This window comes from Schistocerca cancellata, chromosome 4, assembly GCF_023864275.1.
Source record: "Schistocerca cancellata isolate TAMUIC-IGC-003103 chromosome 4, iqSchCanc2.1, whole genome shotgun sequence".
NCBI lineage: Eukaryota > Metazoa > Arthropoda > Insecta > Orthoptera > Acrididae > Schistocerca > Schistocerca cancellata.
Genome location: NC_064629.1, coordinates 773,652,056 through 773,669,494, shown reverse-complemented (window position 1 = coordinate 773,669,494; position 17,439 = coordinate 773,652,056). Strand labels below are relative to the sequence as shown.

Below are 17,439 nucleotides of genomic sequence, written 5' to 3'. Positions count from 1 at the left end.
TTCGGGCAGTAAATGGACGTTAAAGACTGGCAAACTGGCAACGCAGTAATCACGTGTACGGTAAGTATCTCCGTCAGCAGCTAGAGGATTACTGTGCAATACGTTGAGTGCGTATCATTTTGGGTTAGCATGCTTGGAGGTCGAAGATTCGATTTTGGTTTGAGTCTAATTTATTTTTATTTGCTAAAATTAGTCTGCGTGGTACAGTATTTGGCGTCTTAATCGTCATACAGCGTTTACAGTCGGTCTTCCACTAAACATTTGCAGTTACGTACTACGAATACAGAAATGGAAACACAATCATTTTCATTGGTCATCTTTTAAAGAAACATTTAGAACATCGTGGACGCGAATTGTTTCCCACCACTGCATCTACTAGATTCCAATCTTGTTTTGTGTGCACCCTCCCTCAATGGTCCCATCGATTAATACCAACTATTATTCTTGCCACGTTCAGGTCAATTAACTTTCGTTAGGGCCTTAAATCACCAGTAAGGCTAGCAAAGTGCTTTGCAAATAATTTCAATGGGACCATTGATGGAGGGTACACAGAAAACAAGTCTGGAATCTAGTAGATGCAATGTCGCAAAACAATTCGCGTCCACGACGTGCTAAAAGTTTCTTTAAAAGCTGACCAATGAAAACTATTGTCTTTCCATTTCTGTGTTCTTATTATGTAACTGCCAATGTTTTGTAAGAGACCTACTGTAATCTCTGTATGACAATTAAGACGCCACATATCGTACCCGCAGACTACTTTTAGCACATAAAAACAAATAAGCCTCAACCTAACATAGAACCCTTGACCTCCTGCACGCTAACCGAAAGCGATACCCCCTGCACCAACTGCACAACAGTGCTCTGCTTGCTGACAGAGATAGTCACCGTACATGTGATTACAGTGTTGCCAGACTGACAATCTTTAACGTCCATTTACTGCTCGAAATATGTGCACGACGAAATCTTTTGATACACATTTTTGTTATTAGCAATACGTAAAGAGTCGCGCTGCGAAGTCTGAGTGCGCGATTTGTTCTTCACCCTGTATAAGGTCACTAGATGAAGCATTTCCACATAAAAAAACACCTCTCGTAACGCTGCTGGCGACTCGGCAAAAGCAATATTTTAACTGCGTTTCATAATTTGAGAATTGCGGGACAGTTCCTCAGTTTGTGGCTCCACAAGTGCGACTATAAAGTTCTTGCTTCCGACGTTATTTATGAATGATAAAAATACTCATACGTCCTCTTCTATTATATTCAAACTGTTTTCGGTGAAGGCGTCCCAGCACTTAGCTACGCCGGTTCCGGATTTGTCGTATTACGCGAATGATATAACGTGTTTAAGCTGACTGCATAAGTTAAGGCTTAGTGTGCGGGAAACAAGTCTGAGACGAAATGTTATGACCTTATTTTTGTAGAGGCGAACAGGTTTACAACGGTAAGGCTAGAGCGCCGCGGGTTATGGAGCACGTGCGGCCAGAAAACATCACGAGCTGCAGCATACTGCGTGCTGCTGGATTCTCGTTTATCTAACCGTAAACTGTTAACTGATTTCGCTTTGCAGAATTGTGCTTGGCAGCAAATTCCTCAACCACCAATACTTTGTTGTAGCGGTTGTGCGGTAGTAACAGTGATTCTGCAGTGAAATAGTGATTCTGCTGTATGTTTTCAGAGTAACTGGAGATCTGAAGGGAAACTTTGTTACTTTCTTTTTTTTTTTCGCAATTTCGTTTGACGATAATTACATGTCGTGAAGCATTTCACGTAAATCAGGTCGTACTTATGTAACAACTGAACTCTCAAACACCTTACCTGCACATTCTTAAAACAGCACTATTTCGAATAACCGTATAGCATTTTAAAAAATTGTTAATGTCAAATACATGCTTTACACGTCATACTTTCATTTTCACCCATCTTTCTATGTCCATCGAAGATAATTTTTAATAGTAATAGTAGAAAAGTGATTTTCATTCCCTTCGGGTCCGCAGCTCGTGGTCGTGCGGTAGCGTTCTCGCTTCCCGCACCCGGGTTCCCGGGTTCGATTCCCGGCGGGGTCAGGGATTTTCTCTGCCTCGTGATGACTGGGTGTTGTGTGATGTCCTTAGGTTAGTTAGGTTTAAGTAGTTCTAAGTTCTAGGGGACTTATGACTATAGATGTTGAGTCCCATAGTGCTCAGAGCCATTTGAGCCATTCCCTTCGGATGAATCTCTTCTTTCATTCTTCCGTATTTTCAGTCGGACGCAACCGTTTTTGTATAAAATTTCGATGCCTTCATCTACTCTTCCAGCCAACACCAAGAAGATTTTCTCGCAACCGTTACGGGTCTCCTGTCTCGTCTTTTAAGGTTCCACGTATGCCTAAAGTATGCATCAGGTACTTACCTTCTCTTATTCTTACTGCCCACAGTGGTTTTTCTGCACTGGCCACCTTGACAGAGATCATGTTGCAGAAAGGAACTGAACCTCAATCTTTGGTTGATTGTTTCACTTTGCCGTGGAGCACAATTCGATACGGATCTGCGAGCAATGTTGTATAAGGAATCGAACTCTGGTCTCTAGCTTTACTCGTCTCTGCCAAATGAGGAACAAAGGTATGATTGGGGTACCTCAATAAGTTGAGCACAATGTTGGAAAACAGAGACTCGGTTAGGCACAGAGTTGTAAGTGATAATAACAAGTTTACAGCAGTTCGTTGTGGATGTTCATTTCATATGACATTCTGCAAAAGCATAGATTTCTCCTTATTTAATATTTTTTTTTAAATTATTAGGACTTTTCTATTTTCCCCTTTTTACATGAGGGTCACTTTCCGCATGTGGCTTGCTTTGAATACGATTTACTGTCCACAGCTGAGTATGCAACTTACTGCACCACATTTACTACGGCCCATAACTGACATCCTGTATTTGAATTCAGAACGGAAGAAATAGCCATAAGAAACTATACGTGGGCTAGACATTATTTTAGAATATTACAGAAACACTTTCAGTTAATGCTTTTGTTAGCGAGTTGGCTTACGCTGCACTCAATTTGCCATGTTCTTACCCGCCTTACCGTAACATTCCTGGGAATTCTTGTCTTAGTGGACGCGGGAGGGCGGGCTGCATCTCATTTGAAACACGTGAACGCCAATGAGACGCGCCGGCGTAGTTACGGTTTTCTAAAGTCACTCGCTTGGATCAGAGCAGCGTGGTCTAAAGGATGGGGTTCACCCCTTTTGCTCAACAGGACATGATCACGCTTGTATGTTAGTGAGAATTTGTCTTTACTTCTCTTGTGTTTACAAGACGTTTGAGTAGTGGAATTTGCTAGTAGCCTGTGCTTCACTGTACGCACAAGAAATTTTATTTTCAACTGCGCTATTGTTCTTGATCTAGTAAGAAACCTACTTCGTATACTATTCTTCAATTCGACGAAGCATCTCGTTATATCAGGCACGTCGAAGATGACAAAAACATGAAAATAAAAAATTACTGACAGATTACATATTCATTGGGTAATGTTAGAGATATATTACTACAAATTTTAAAACATTATAAACTCTCCGTAGAAAGTCGCCAGGAGTTTTAATTGTCAATAACGACGCCTTTCGGAGACTTAGCTCCAGGTTAAAAGTGACAGTCATAAGCCGGCCGGAGTGGCCCGTGCGGTTCTAGGCGCTACAGTCTGGAACCGTGCGACCGCTAAGGTCGCAGGTTCGAATCCTGCCTCGGGCATGGATGTTTGTGATGTCCTTAGGTTAGTTAGGTTTAAGTAGTTCTAAGTTTTAGAGGACTGATGACCTCAGATGTTACGTCCCGTAGTGCTCAGAGCCATTTTCTGAAGATAAATTCGGATTCAGACCTCACCAAGGTTACATCCATCAGAAATGGGGCAGCAGAGTTTCACTTGTGAATTTAATGATATTCCGTTCTATTCAAAGGGAAACTCAATTCTCTTCTGGTAGCTACACCGATGAACCCAGGTCTAAAATTTTCACCTGAAGATGAGTCCAAACGAAACGTGGACTAATACTTATTAATTGTGAAGACTGGTTACGGAGAAGAGAAGTCACCTAACAGTCACGGAAACAGCCTTCGCAAATATGATATGTGTAAAATTACTATTAATGTATAGCTTTAGTTCGACTTCGTAACTTTTGCCTTGGTAACAGAGATCTGTGAACCGAGAAAGTGATGACAGCTGGACACACGCTCTCGCTTTCCTACAGTAGTCATTTGAAATCAATCGTCTCTATTCTCTAGCTGATGACGAAACGGAAACACACTTGCCTCGAAGTCTGGAGGGCAGCGGTTCAAATCCCCATTCGGCTATCCAGGTTGAAGTTCCCTCTGATTTTCCTATTTCACTCAAGGCGAATGCCGGCGTGGTTTCTTTCCGACGTCGCGCCGGAGTTCCTTCCCATTCTTTCCCAGTTTGAGCAGTTCCGTCCCTAATGACCTGTTCATCGACGGAACGTTGAACCATAGTCTCTCTTCCTTCCATCTAGTAGCGCTGATTTCCAGCCAGCCGAATAAAAAAGTATCGAAATTGTTTGTATCCGATACGTCCTTATTCACGTAGTGTTCTTTGGAATAATTGACAATAATTCAACGGTCCTCGCTCATAGAAGTAGATGTCCTCTTTTTCTGTACAGCCGACTTGTAACGTTTGCCTCCCAAGCGGAGTAGCCCGAGGCGGCGTAGCTGCCAGCATTTACAAACTCGAATGCATTATGCGGGTACTGGTTCGCCCGTGTGCTCACCTCAACCGCTACAAAACATGCCTTGTCGCCACAAACAACAGTTTTTTTACCACAAGGTCTAGGTAGCGAATTCTCCTGAAATTCGTTTCCACACAGTGGTTAGCATACTGTACTCGTTTACGATAGGTCATCTTGATTTGGGTTTTCCGTTATTTCCCCAAATGGTTTAAGACGAATGCTCCGCCGATTTCTTTTCCATAACTGCCCAGTAGCATGGAGAAGTGGATAAAATTTTGAAGAGATAAAGAAGAGAGATGCAAAATAACACAGTAGCAAGAAGTGCACAAGTTAATAGAGCTTTCTTTAGAATGAAACAGCGACCAAGGTCAAAAAAATGAAGCTCTGAGGCCATAAAAATCTTTTCATAATAGGTACGTTGGGAACAAAACTATATAAGGAGGCGAAACTTACACTATGGGCAATAGAGAGATGAAACGATTACCAGTCCGTCAAATATGGTGTTATGGGAGAGTGTCGAAGATCAGGTGAATTGATCGAGTAAGTAATAAAAACCTCATCTGGAACTGGTCAATGAGAAAAAACATGTATGTAATAATATAGTAATAATATAATGAAATAAAATCATACAATGTATGAGCACATACAGAGGATGGAGAACAATATGGAAACACCAAAAACGCAACACATTACGATGCCTAAAGCGGCGCAGGAAAACCATTGGCGTTCATAACAGCTTCCAGTCGTCTCGGAATGGTTAAATACAGGTCCTGTATAGTTTTCAAGGGAATCTTATACCATTCTTCCTGCAAAATAGTGGCAAGTTTAGGTAACGATGATGGAGGTGGATAGCGATCCGCGCCCTTCTCTCCAAAGTAGACCACAAAGGCTCAATAATATTGAGATCTAGTGGTTCTGGTAGCCAGAAGAAATGCGTCAATTCATCTTCATGCCCACAAAACCAGTCCTGGACGATGCGGCTGTGTGAAAAGGGGCCCTCTCGTCTCGGCACATGGCTTTACCATTGTGGAACAGTGTCCCATGGGATTGGCCTGATTAGTCAGAATTGTTACACAACCCATGGTAGCAGTGTGACCTTGCAGAGTACCCACGGGGCGAATGGAATATCACGATATTGTTGCCCAAATCAGCACCGAACCCTCACCATGTTTCATTCTTGAGATGTAATCTCGATCAGAATTTGGAAACAATGTGCAACCAGATTCTTCCAATCAAATGACATTATTCCATTGCTCTATAGTCCAGGTTTTATGGCTTCCGCACCACGTATTGCTGTTACGGGTATTTACATCACTGGTGAGTGGTATTCGAATTCCAGCGCACCCTCCAGATCCCTGCTTACTGTTGCTTTGGTGCTGACAGAGTTCGCGAGTGCGACTTTCAGTCATGCAGTGATTTTACAGCTGTCGTCATCTTATTCTTCGTCAAAATCCTCCTCAATGACCGTCTGTTACGATCACTCAATGGGGATATCGTCGCCATTGTGACTTAACGGATGATGCTGTTTCCCTTTCCCAGTATGTGGTATAAATCTTAGATACTGTTTCTGTTGAAAGACCCGCCAGGGTAGCCGAGAGCGCTAACGCGCTGCTTCCTGGACTCGGGTAGGCGCGCCGGCCCCAGATCGAATCCGCCCGGCGGATTAACGACGACGGCAGGTATGCCGGCCAGCCTGGATGTGATTTTTAGGCGGTTTTCCACATCCTCCTAGGTGAATACCGGGCTGGTCCCCACGTCCTGCCTCAGTTACACGACTCGCAGTCATTTGAAACACATTCACACTCTTTCACGATTCACACTAGACACAGACAGCTGGGGTACACTACTTCCGTCCCAGGGGGTGTGGGGTGGCGGCAGGAAGGGCATCCGGCCAGCCCTTAAAATTAACCATGCCAATTCCGTACTTAACCCTGCCGACCGTGCGCATGATGCGAGATAAAGGCAGTAGCAAAAGAAAGAAAGAAAGAACTGTGTCAATTGAAACTCCAAATACTCCGGCTAACTTGGTTACGGATGCACTCACCATACGAACATTCTTGTTCAATACCTGTATAACGAAACGAGTCGTTGCTGACAACTATAGTTGAGGGGATGGTAGCAGGAAAGAATCACGGGGACAGTCATGGATAAACTACCTGTTCAAACGTATCCGGATACCCCTATGTAATCAGAAATTTACCACTAGATCGTGAGAGTCGTACCTGTCAGTGTGAAGCGAGGTGGGGAGTGCTGTGTTGTCAGTAGAGAAGCAGTAACACCATAATGAGTCGGTTAGGAGAGCTTAGTGATTTCGAACGTGGCTAATCATGATGTCATCTGAGTAACAACTCCAAGATGGACATTTCAATACATCTAAAGCTACTCAAGTCGACTCTTAGTGATGTGACTGTGAATCGGGAAAGCGAAGGAACGACCACAGCTAAAACAAAACGAGGCAGACCTCATGTAATGATCTACAGGGATCGTCGAGCTGTGCAAAGAGTGGTTGTAAGACACCGAGCAATAGCAGCGGAAGGAATCACTCGTGAGTTACAAAATTGTACCAGCTGTCCAGCTATCACAATGACTTTGCGCAGGGAGTTAAAAAGAATGAGGTACAACGATCAAGTAGCTCCTGATAAGACACATTTCTGTTGTCAAAGTTAAGCGACTCTTGTGGTGGTATAAAGAACGACGCTCTGGACAGTGCATGATTGGAAACGAGTTATTTGACGTGATGCATTCCACTCATGTAATGATCTACAGGGATCGTCGAGCTGTGCAAAGAGTGGTTGTAAGACACCGAGCAATAGCAGCGGAAGGAATCACTCGTGAGTTACAAAATTGTACCAGCTGTCCAGCTATCACAATGACTTTGCGCAGGGAGTTAAAAAGAATGAGGTACAACGATCAAGTAGCTCCTGATAAGACACATTTCTGTTGTCAAAGTTAAGCGACTCTTGTGGTGGTATAAAGAACGACGCTCTGGACAGTGCATGATTGGAAACGAGTTATTTGACGTGATGCATTCCACCGTAACCTGTGGCAATCTGATGGAAGGGTTTGGATTTGGCTTATGCCTGGCGAGCGTTACGTGGCATGTGTACTACCAACAGTTAAGTACTGAGTAGGTGGTGCTATGGTATGGGTGTGTTTTTCGTGGTTCGAGTGTGTTCCCCGCTTATGTGCGTAACATTAAATGCGCAAGAACATGAACACAACCGAGCGAGGTGGCGCAGTGGCTGGCACACTGGACTCGCATTCGGGAGGACGACGGTTCAATCCCGCGTCCCGCCATCCTGATTTAGGTTTTCCGTGATTTCCCTAAATCGCTCCAGGCAAATGCCGGGATGGTTCCTTTGAAAGGGCACGGCCGATTTACTTCCCCGTCCTTCCGTAATCCGATGAGACCGATAACCTCGCTGACTGGTATCCTTCCCCAAACAACCCAGCCCCAACCCATGAACACTTTTCGCAGCACTGTGTACAGCATAGACCTGAGGAAGTGTTCGGAAACGATAATTGTATCAGCATTATAATGCACGCTGTCATAAGGTAATTTCTTTGAGGCAATGATTTGCGGCCAGTAACATTCTCGAAGTGGATTGGCCTGGCCATTCCTCCACAGACGTCCAGACATCTCACTGAAAGTATCGCCGGCAGAGTTCGAACCATCATGAAGGTGAAGAGTGGACCCATCCCATATTACCGTGCAGTAATAGTTGTTCCGACAGTTTCGATCACATGGAGTAAAAGTACATGATGCAGATCAGCGACGGCCTGGAATGTCACAGTTATGCTGGAATGAAGGGGATTGCTAGCAAACGACAGTAATGGAAAGCTGCCTGAGCAATACAGCAACCTGCTCCGGTAAAGCTGATGACCATGTCGTTAACGGGACGTCGAAGCTCACTCTTCGTTTTCAAGTTTGTCCTGTTTCTTATGCTGATGCCTCTCTGATGGCAGTCGCGCAACTAGTTCTGCCCTTGTTGCCATGAGGTTTTCGGAATAAGAAAGACGAGACACAATTCGTTAACAGAGTGATGTGGTTAAAAATTACATCTTCGCATGCCTGGTTAAAACGTTCCTTCCATCTGCATCATCAGTGAAGTAGTGCAGTGCTAAGGCACTCGACTCATATTCGTCACAATGACGGTTGTCGCTGTCCGGCTATCTATGTTTAGGTTTTCCGTAATCTCCCCAAATCACTTACGGCGAATACTGGGAAGGTTCCTTTGAAAAGGGGCGGCCTATTTCCTTCGCCATCGTCATGAAATCCTACTCATTTTCCCTCTGGGCCGACGAAGAAGAAGTCGCGAAAGAAATATTCGCTGGACCGACCCACGTACTGGCAGCGAGGCTCAGTATACGCTACGTGACGTAATTACGCCACAGCCTGTGAAACAAACGTTAATCTGAAGACTGGGATCAACTTCCTGCACTCCTGTACTTACGAAATAGTTTTGGAAAGTTTCGCCAGCCTCGCTCTGACCTGCGAGACAAGATTAATAGCCACGACTCAGCTACAACTGATATGAGATCTGCAGCCATCTGATCCCAACCTACGTACTCGTGAGACAACCACTGGACGCGATATAGTACACGGTTAAGAGTCTCCTGTTGACTTCAAAACTAACTCCTCATGACGTCCTCGTAATTTTAGGAAAAAAAGCATTTTGGATAACACTTGAAAAGGGCGAAAGTCAAACTAGTCAATGCAAAATCAATCATTTTACTTCGACGGATATACTTCGATTTTCTGCCGGATTAGAAAACCTTACCAAGTTACATTCCTCAATTATTACCTGCTACCGCAATAGATTCAAATCCAACACAAAACAGAAACTGAATAAACACGTGCGCTTATGCTATAAAAATCAGAACTGCTGGTTGTACTTTGCGATTTAATGGAACTTTTCAGTCTTCGAAATTAGTTTGATGGTAGCTATGAGTCACAGTTTTCATGCCCACAAAATAAATAAAGAAAAATTTTCGAAAATGATGACGTGTGCCCTTCGACCCTCGAGACGACAAAATCTGGCCTCTTCGCTTTCGTGAATTTTTACGTAATTCTCACTAATCGCAACCGTCTGTTATTTGCTGCCATCCGGAGGAGCCTTAATATTTGCACTCTAAATTGCACTCTGCAAGCCGCCTTCTGTCTTGGACCGCTGTCATTGTTCACTTCCCCTTTTCTACTGTTCCATCCTCGGGGCCGGCCGGAGTGGCCGAGCGGTTAAAGGCGCTACAGTCTGGAACCGCACTACCGCTACGGTCGCAGGTTCGAATCCTGCCTCGGGCATGGATGTGTGTGATGTCCTTAGGTTAGTTAGGTTTAAGTAGTTCCAAGTTCTAGGGGACTTATGACCACAGCAGTTGAGTCCCACAGTGCTCAGAGCCATTTGAACCATTTGAATCCATCCGCGGGGGGCCAAATATCACTAAGTCTCTCTATAATATCGAATTTCTCTGATTTCAGTGTAGCGTCATCTATTGGTTGACTCTTCTCGGACTGTAAGTTTCATAATCTTAATAATAAGCCGCCTCTCCATACATAGCATCTGTCACTGAAGATGGATCAGAATTTTTATAACGCTTTTATACTAATTGAACAAACTCGTGGCGAAGCGCACAGCTCTGTTTTCAGTCTTTCATATCTCTTCTATTGGTCCTATTAAGTAAGCGTGCCAGACCGAAGATAGGTACCGAAGAGGATGAAACGGGACGGATGAAATACGTTCCCATTAGATTCTACGAATGAGTCACTCAGTAAATGTTGTGTAGATGTTTCGCCTTAGATTCCTGCTGACGCATACTCCTACAAGTTTTGCTCTTGTTGCAGGTTTGATTTATTGATCGTCCATCACGTAATCGAACAATAAGGGGCTTTGCGCGTATTTATGCGATATACCTTGCATTTGAATTAATTATAGCTGCACAATAATGCAACCAGTCACTTAATGAGATACTGATATTTAATCAAGTGACTGGTTGCAGTCGTGTAATTTATTTAGAATACAGTCACGGTATTCAATACCAGCCATAATGGATACGCTTAGTATTCCTATATGCGTTTGCGTAGTGTATCGCTACGAGTCGTCGTCGCACCAAGCGTTAGTTTTTTGTAGGTCTTCCTCTCTAGTGACCTCATCGTCGACGGAACATGCCTCCCTCCATCTTTCCTTCTCCCGTAACTTTTCCCGCAATTCACTCCATCTTTCTGGCATCCTGTCTTCCCAGTATAGTCCGTGCAGAAACACATGACACTCCTGACTTGCCCAGTACATCATTTATATGTATCGTGGTCTTAAATGGTCTTTTACCGCTCCGACACAGTCTCAGTGGAAATTAATTTCACATCTTACCATTTTTCGCATTGATAATGACGTAGTGAGTGTCATTAGTTAGGATGTCTTGAATCCGATATTGTGTCTGCTCGTGTTTCATTCGCCTTGCGATTGTGTGGAACCGTATAGAATTCCTTCCCTAAAGGAGCACAACATCAACCTAGGTGCTGTCATATATTCCCTTGTGGAGCTGTTAGACAGAGAGCGAGCTGAGCATCACAAGGCCGCTGCTTGCATAATCAAACTTAGGGAAATCCGGCTTGTCAGCTGAGAATTGTTGACAAAGCTAGCATCGCAGGTAGGCACAAGCCAACTTGTCGCCCTAAACATATGTCCTCCCGTTGTCCAAAGTAAAAGTCAGATCGGACATGAGCGCTATGAAATACTCGGAATGACGTACATTTCAGTAGTTAAGGGCTTACATCGTTTTATTCCCGCAGCCTCTCTTTTACATTCACCTGGTTCTCAAGAGATCTGATATCAGTTAATCTATCATAACTATGTACTTTCTGCGGTTTCTGACGGAGTTTCTTCGTTCTGTATGCGCTTTCTACACACAGATTAAGCTCAACGTATATACTGAATAACATCAAGGATAGTTTAAAGACCCGTCTCACTTCTTTCTCAACTACTGCTTCCCTCTCGTATCTCTCTACTCTTATAACTACAGTCTACTTTCTGTACAAGTTGCATATAACCTTTCGCTGCCTGTGTTTTTTTCCCAACTACCTGCAGAATTTCAAAGAGTGTAGTCCAACAGTGTCGCAAGCTATCACTAAATTTACAAATGTTATAAAAGCAGGTTTGCCTTTCTATAATGTACCTTCTAAGATACGACGTAGGGTTAGTATTGCCCCTCGCGTTCCTACATTTCCCCAAAACCGAAACTGATCGCTGAGATCAGCTTCTAACAGTCTCTCCATTCTTCTGTACATAATTCGTGCCATAATTTTGCAAGCATGATTTATCAAGCAGATGATTCGGTAACGTTATACTAGCAAGCACTTGTCTTCTTTGCACCTGGAATTAGTAAATGTTTTAAGAAGTCTGGGGGTATTCCGCCTGTCTCATACGCAGGGTGTTTCACAATTCCTATTAAAATTTTCTAGATGTTGCATTCGACCGATAGTAGATAGTTGTGATAAGGAACTCATATCCAGAAACATACCGTTTGGATGTAAAGTAAGTTTCAATATCGGATCACGTTCAAATGTCCCGCATCAATGTACGCACACAGCGGAGACAGTGAACTCTTACCTGTGTGCTCTACAGAAGCCCTTGGCATGGTCTATGTTTCGAAAGGAAGGGAGGAAAACGTCCGACCGACGTCGAGGTCATTAGAGACGGAGCTCGGATTGTGTCAAGGTTCGGGAAGAAAATCGGTCGTGCCCTTTCAAGGGAACCATCCCATTATTTTCCTGGAACGATTTAGGGAAATCACGGAAAACCTTAATCTGGATGCCCGGATGCGAGTTTGAACCGTCGTCCTCCTGAATGTGAGACCAGTGTGCTACCTCCCTCGGTGCTGTGTTTCGAGTAGGTTACTCATCGTACGGCTTAGTTCCACGTACTCTTCAAAGTCGAGAGTGCGACGCGTCCGTGAAGTACCAGTCAACCCTCCTAGGTGCGAACGTACCCGTTTCTTACAACCGTCATTGCAGTCAGACGGAAACTGTATGTAACGTCATAATTACAACAGGGACTGACGACGGTGAGGAGTACCTAGTCTGTGCGCGTACTGCGAACCGAGAGATTTGAAAGCTACCCGATCATCATAATTATTTTATATAGAAACGTCCCCTTTCAAAAATTAATGAATTACTGTGCTGATACTGAAATACAATATTTTTAGCGCAACGCAATCTGACTTTCAAAAATCCCTACAAAAGAATGGCCCTGACTAACAATAACCTATACCTTTCATGAATCACTTACCTCACAAAAATCTTCGTTACTCGAACTACTGCAATACAGCGAGCGCCAATACTGCCAGCTAAATAAAAGATTCTAACTACTCAAGGCACTAACCACTGATAGGTATTGTCAGCAAATGAAAGATTTTGATACAGAACAAACAATGTATTTACCTTAATAGTGTTCAAAAGTCATAATATGTATATCAGTTCATGACATCCAGTCTTACAAATTTACTCTTTCTGATGGACACACGTCCAGATCATCCGCTCTCAAAACTCCGCCATCTCTCTCCCCACATCCACCACTGCTGGCGGCTCACCTCCAACTGCGCTGTTAACAGCCAACTGATCAACACTACAATAGCAAATTCCAACAATGCAAACCAGCCACAGACTGCACACAGCACAGCCAGTGATTTTCATACAGAGCGCTACGTGGCGTTACCAACATAAAAACCTAAACAGCCTACTTACAATATCAAAGCGGTGCATGTCTGAACATGAGATGTATATCAAAACTTTATCTGATGAGTCCCCTCTACATCCCCTGTAAGCCTGTAGTAGGGATTATACACTGAAGAGCCAAAGAAACTGTTGCACATGGCTGATATTGTGTAGGCCTCTGCGAGCATCCAGAAACGCGGCAACACGACGCGTCATGGACTCGACTAATGTCTGAAGTAGAGCTGGAGGGAGCTGACAGCATGAATCCTGCAGGGCTGTCCACAAATCAGTAAGAGTATGAGGGGTGGAAATCTCTTCTGAATAGGACGTTGCAAGGCATCCCCAGATATAACTCAATAATGTTCATCTCTGGGGAGTTTGATGGCCAGCGGAAGTGTTTAAGCTCATAAGAGTGTTCCTGGAGCCACTATGTAGCAATTCTGGACGTGTGGGGTGTGGCATTGTCATGATGGAATTGCCCAAGTCGGAATGCACAATAGACATGAATGCAATGGACGTAGGCGTATCAAGGGCCTCATATCACTCCAACTTCACACGCCCCACACCATTAAAGAGTCTCCTTGAACAGTTCCGTGCTGACATGCAGGGACCATGGATTCATGACGTTGTCTCCATCAGGTACACGTCCATCCGCTCGATACAATTTGAAACGAGCCTCGTCCGAACAGGCAACATGGTTCCAGTCATCAACAGTCCAATGCCGGTGTTGACGGGCCCAGACGAGGCGTAAAGCTTTGCGTCGTGCAGTCATTAAGAGTACACGAGTAGGCCATCGCTCGCGCGCCGACTATAACACCACGTTCAGACTCAGTTAAATCTTGATAACCTGCCATTGTAGCAGCAGTAACCGATCTAACAACTGCGTATTATGCTTGTTTTCTGTCTCTGTATTTGAATACGCATGCCTATACCAGTTTCTTTGGCGCTTCAGTGTATATCCTGAGAGATAGGTTACGAAATAAGGTGTTACTTTCAAGATATTTACCCTGTGTTGGAGCTGGTGCGAGTTTTGGATTAGTAGTGAGGCGGACGGCGGCGTCTGGAGCATTTGCGCGGTTCTCACGTAACGCGGGCGGCGGGCGGCGGGCGGCCAGAGAGCGGTAATTGCAGAGGAGCCGTCGCTGCGGAAATCCTGGCGGCAGAGGCGCGCGGCGCTGCCACATATCACTCGCCCGCCGGCCTAACTACCTGCGCGCTATTAGCCACATAATTAACACCAGCCGCCGCCCAAATTGGTTGACAAAAGAAGCAACTTACCTCTCGTAAAGCCGTCAGCCTCGCCATTCACCACGTGTTGATGTGATCTGATTGAAGCACAATTTAACGCCACGAGAGGCTGCGGGTCGCCAAGAAGCGGGCCACAGATGTCCCATAAGTTCGTATTTTCGTAAACAATCCGGGTATCGTCTTTGTGTTAATTGCTTCCTAGAAGGCGCCTTCTGAACTGTGTGTGTATAACCTGGCAGTTATACATCCCATAAGAAAAGGAAGCAAGATTGTGATTTAAAGTTCCGTTGACTCCGAGCTCTTTCGGATAGAAAGAGGAAGTGCCGTGCGTCAGTGTTAGCTAGTAGACCCAGAGGGGAAGGGAGGGGGGAAAGCGAATTCCCCTTTCGTTGCGCTGTCGGAAGAATGTGTATTAACTACATCTACTGAGTCTAGATAACTGTGTACCAGTGCAAAAATGCTCCTACCGGAACACAAAAACGTTAGTATTCTTCTCTTTCATAATTTTTAGAGGCATTGAGGAAGTTAGAATGAGGAAGCTGGTACCTCACTTTTGAGTCAGGGTCTTTTAAAAAAATGGTTCAAATGGCTCTGAGCACTATGGGACTTAACTTCTAAGGTCATCAGTCCCCTAGAACTTAGAACTACGTAAACCTAACTAACCTAAGGACATCACACACATCCATGCCCGAGGCAGGATTCGAACCTGCGACCGTAGCGGCCGCGCGGTTCCACAGAGTCTTTTAAAACCGGAGCATATTAGCCTCTTTTGCTCTCCGATAGCAGCATTATTCCGTTGGTTCACTTCTTTTCTTTCCTACAGCAGGGCATGTCACTCCTATAATAAGAACTTCATGCCGGGCGGGATTAGCCGAGCGGTTTAAGGCCCTGCAGTCATGGACTGTGCGGCTGGTTCCGGCGGAGGTTCGAGTCCTCCCTCGGGCATGGGTGTGTGTGTTTGTCCTTAGGATAATTTAGATTAAATAGTGTGTAAGCTTCGGGACTGATGACCTTAGCAGTTAAGTCCCATAATTTTTCACACACATTTGAACAAGAACTTTATGGGTCAGTAAAAGTCTGGTGGTTTACTTGTGTGAAACACGAAAATAATTTTACGCCTCAGCCCAGATTTTACGTGCACAACGTTTTTCTATGTGCGTCAGTACTACAGTTCCCAGAACCCTTCAGATGATAACGGAGACATTTTACAGTGTGTTTGACCGTGCTACGTCTCACACCGGATATTACGTGCGTATTTTACGTCTACGTGTACGGTAATCTTGAACCTGCGTATCTCGGATACTGATAAAGATAGCAATAAAATTTTCCGACTTGTTCAATATCGACATCTTAAGAATATCTCGTAAAAAATTTAGCCATCTGCTGTACATAGCCGGCTTGGAATCCGCTGCTCGGTTTTGAAGCCCAAACGCCATGTTTTTCGGATTTTCTCGGGGACTGCCCACGAACAAAATTGTGCCTCCATAAGCTCCTCAAGGTGCACATATAATGCCAGCAGGACCAACCGATCTGCTCCATTTGCCTAAGCCGGGAGAAGCGTGTAAAATTCGAACTTCGAGCCTGTACTGTAAGATAGTTACAGTGAGACGATCCTTCTGTTTGGTATAAAAGTGGTCCCCAACCCAATGGATATCCAAAACGCTTCACCCTACCTTTCTATCAGTTGTAGAATCTGAGGTATGAGGCCCAGAAAAATCCCGTTTCTATGCATGACGTTCTGGAACATAGGTAGCGCATTCTGTCACTAAACTGAACTCAGTCCGAAAAGGCCATGAAGGGGCAACGGTGCCAACTGGTCGCCGCGTCTTCCTCAGCCCGTCACAGGATGCGGATATGGATAGGCATGTGGTCAGCACACCGCTCTCCCGGCCGCTTGTCGGCTTACAAGACCGGAACCCTACTTCTCAGTCAAATAGCTCTTCAGTTTTGCCTCGTAAGGGCTGAGTGAACCCCGCTTGCCAACAGCGCTCGGCAGACCGGATGGTCACCCATCCAATTTCTAGCCTAGCGCGACAACGCTTAACTTCGGTGATCTGACGGGAACCGGTGTTACCACTGCGGCAAGGCCGTTGGCCTCGTATGAGAATTATGACAGAAAAAAATGTGCGAAACCAGAGATGTAAGCTATTCATCTATAACAGTTCCGAAGGCACCAACGAGCTTAACGTCCCCCTTGGGCGGGAGAATCGCATCCACAATGTTACATGCCGTCATTACATGAGACACTGGGGAGAGATTAGGAATTTAATAAGATACTGGCGCGGGGTGTTGTGATCAGTAACTTTACGCCTCCATATCTTCTCCTCTGGCCAGTCAAACGCAGACGGTGCAAGTTTGTACCACCACAAGGATTTGAAGCGGCTACCTCAGATTAGAGCTCTACCTGACTGGCTTTCGATATAGACCTCGGCTGCCGAGGCGGCTGAGATCATTAGAGGCGGAATGCAGCTTTCGATCGGGGAAGGTTGCCGAAGGAAATGGGCCGTGTCATTCCGAAGGAACCATACGAGACTTCGCAGCAAGAGACTTCACTGGAGCACGGAAAACCTAAATCTATAAGGACGGAAAGGATCGTGAGGAGGGATCAAAAGACCGTGCCTGATGCATTGGTTCGTCTGAGTCTTGCTTTTAGGCGGTTTGCCACGCTCGTTCTGGCAAATATTGGGCTGATCTCCACTTTCCGCCTCAGTAAATACGATACACGAACAGTTGAAATACGATGACACAAAGAACACAGTTCACAGACAGAGAACGGA

General features: G+C 44.8%; 1 protein-coding gene and 1 pseudogene across 1 annotated transcript in view; one reads left to right on the top strand and one right to left on the bottom strand.

Annotated features, from left to right (window-relative positions):
- The window catches only part of LOC126184421 (homeotic protein distal-less-like), a 293,766-nt gene that overhangs the window by 213,338 nt on the left and 62,989 nt on the right, over positions 1-17,439 (top strand). The gene's annotated exons all lie outside the window — the stretch shown is intronic.
- On the bottom strand, positions 16,640-16,757 carry LOC126185475 (5S ribosomal RNA; annotated as a pseudogene).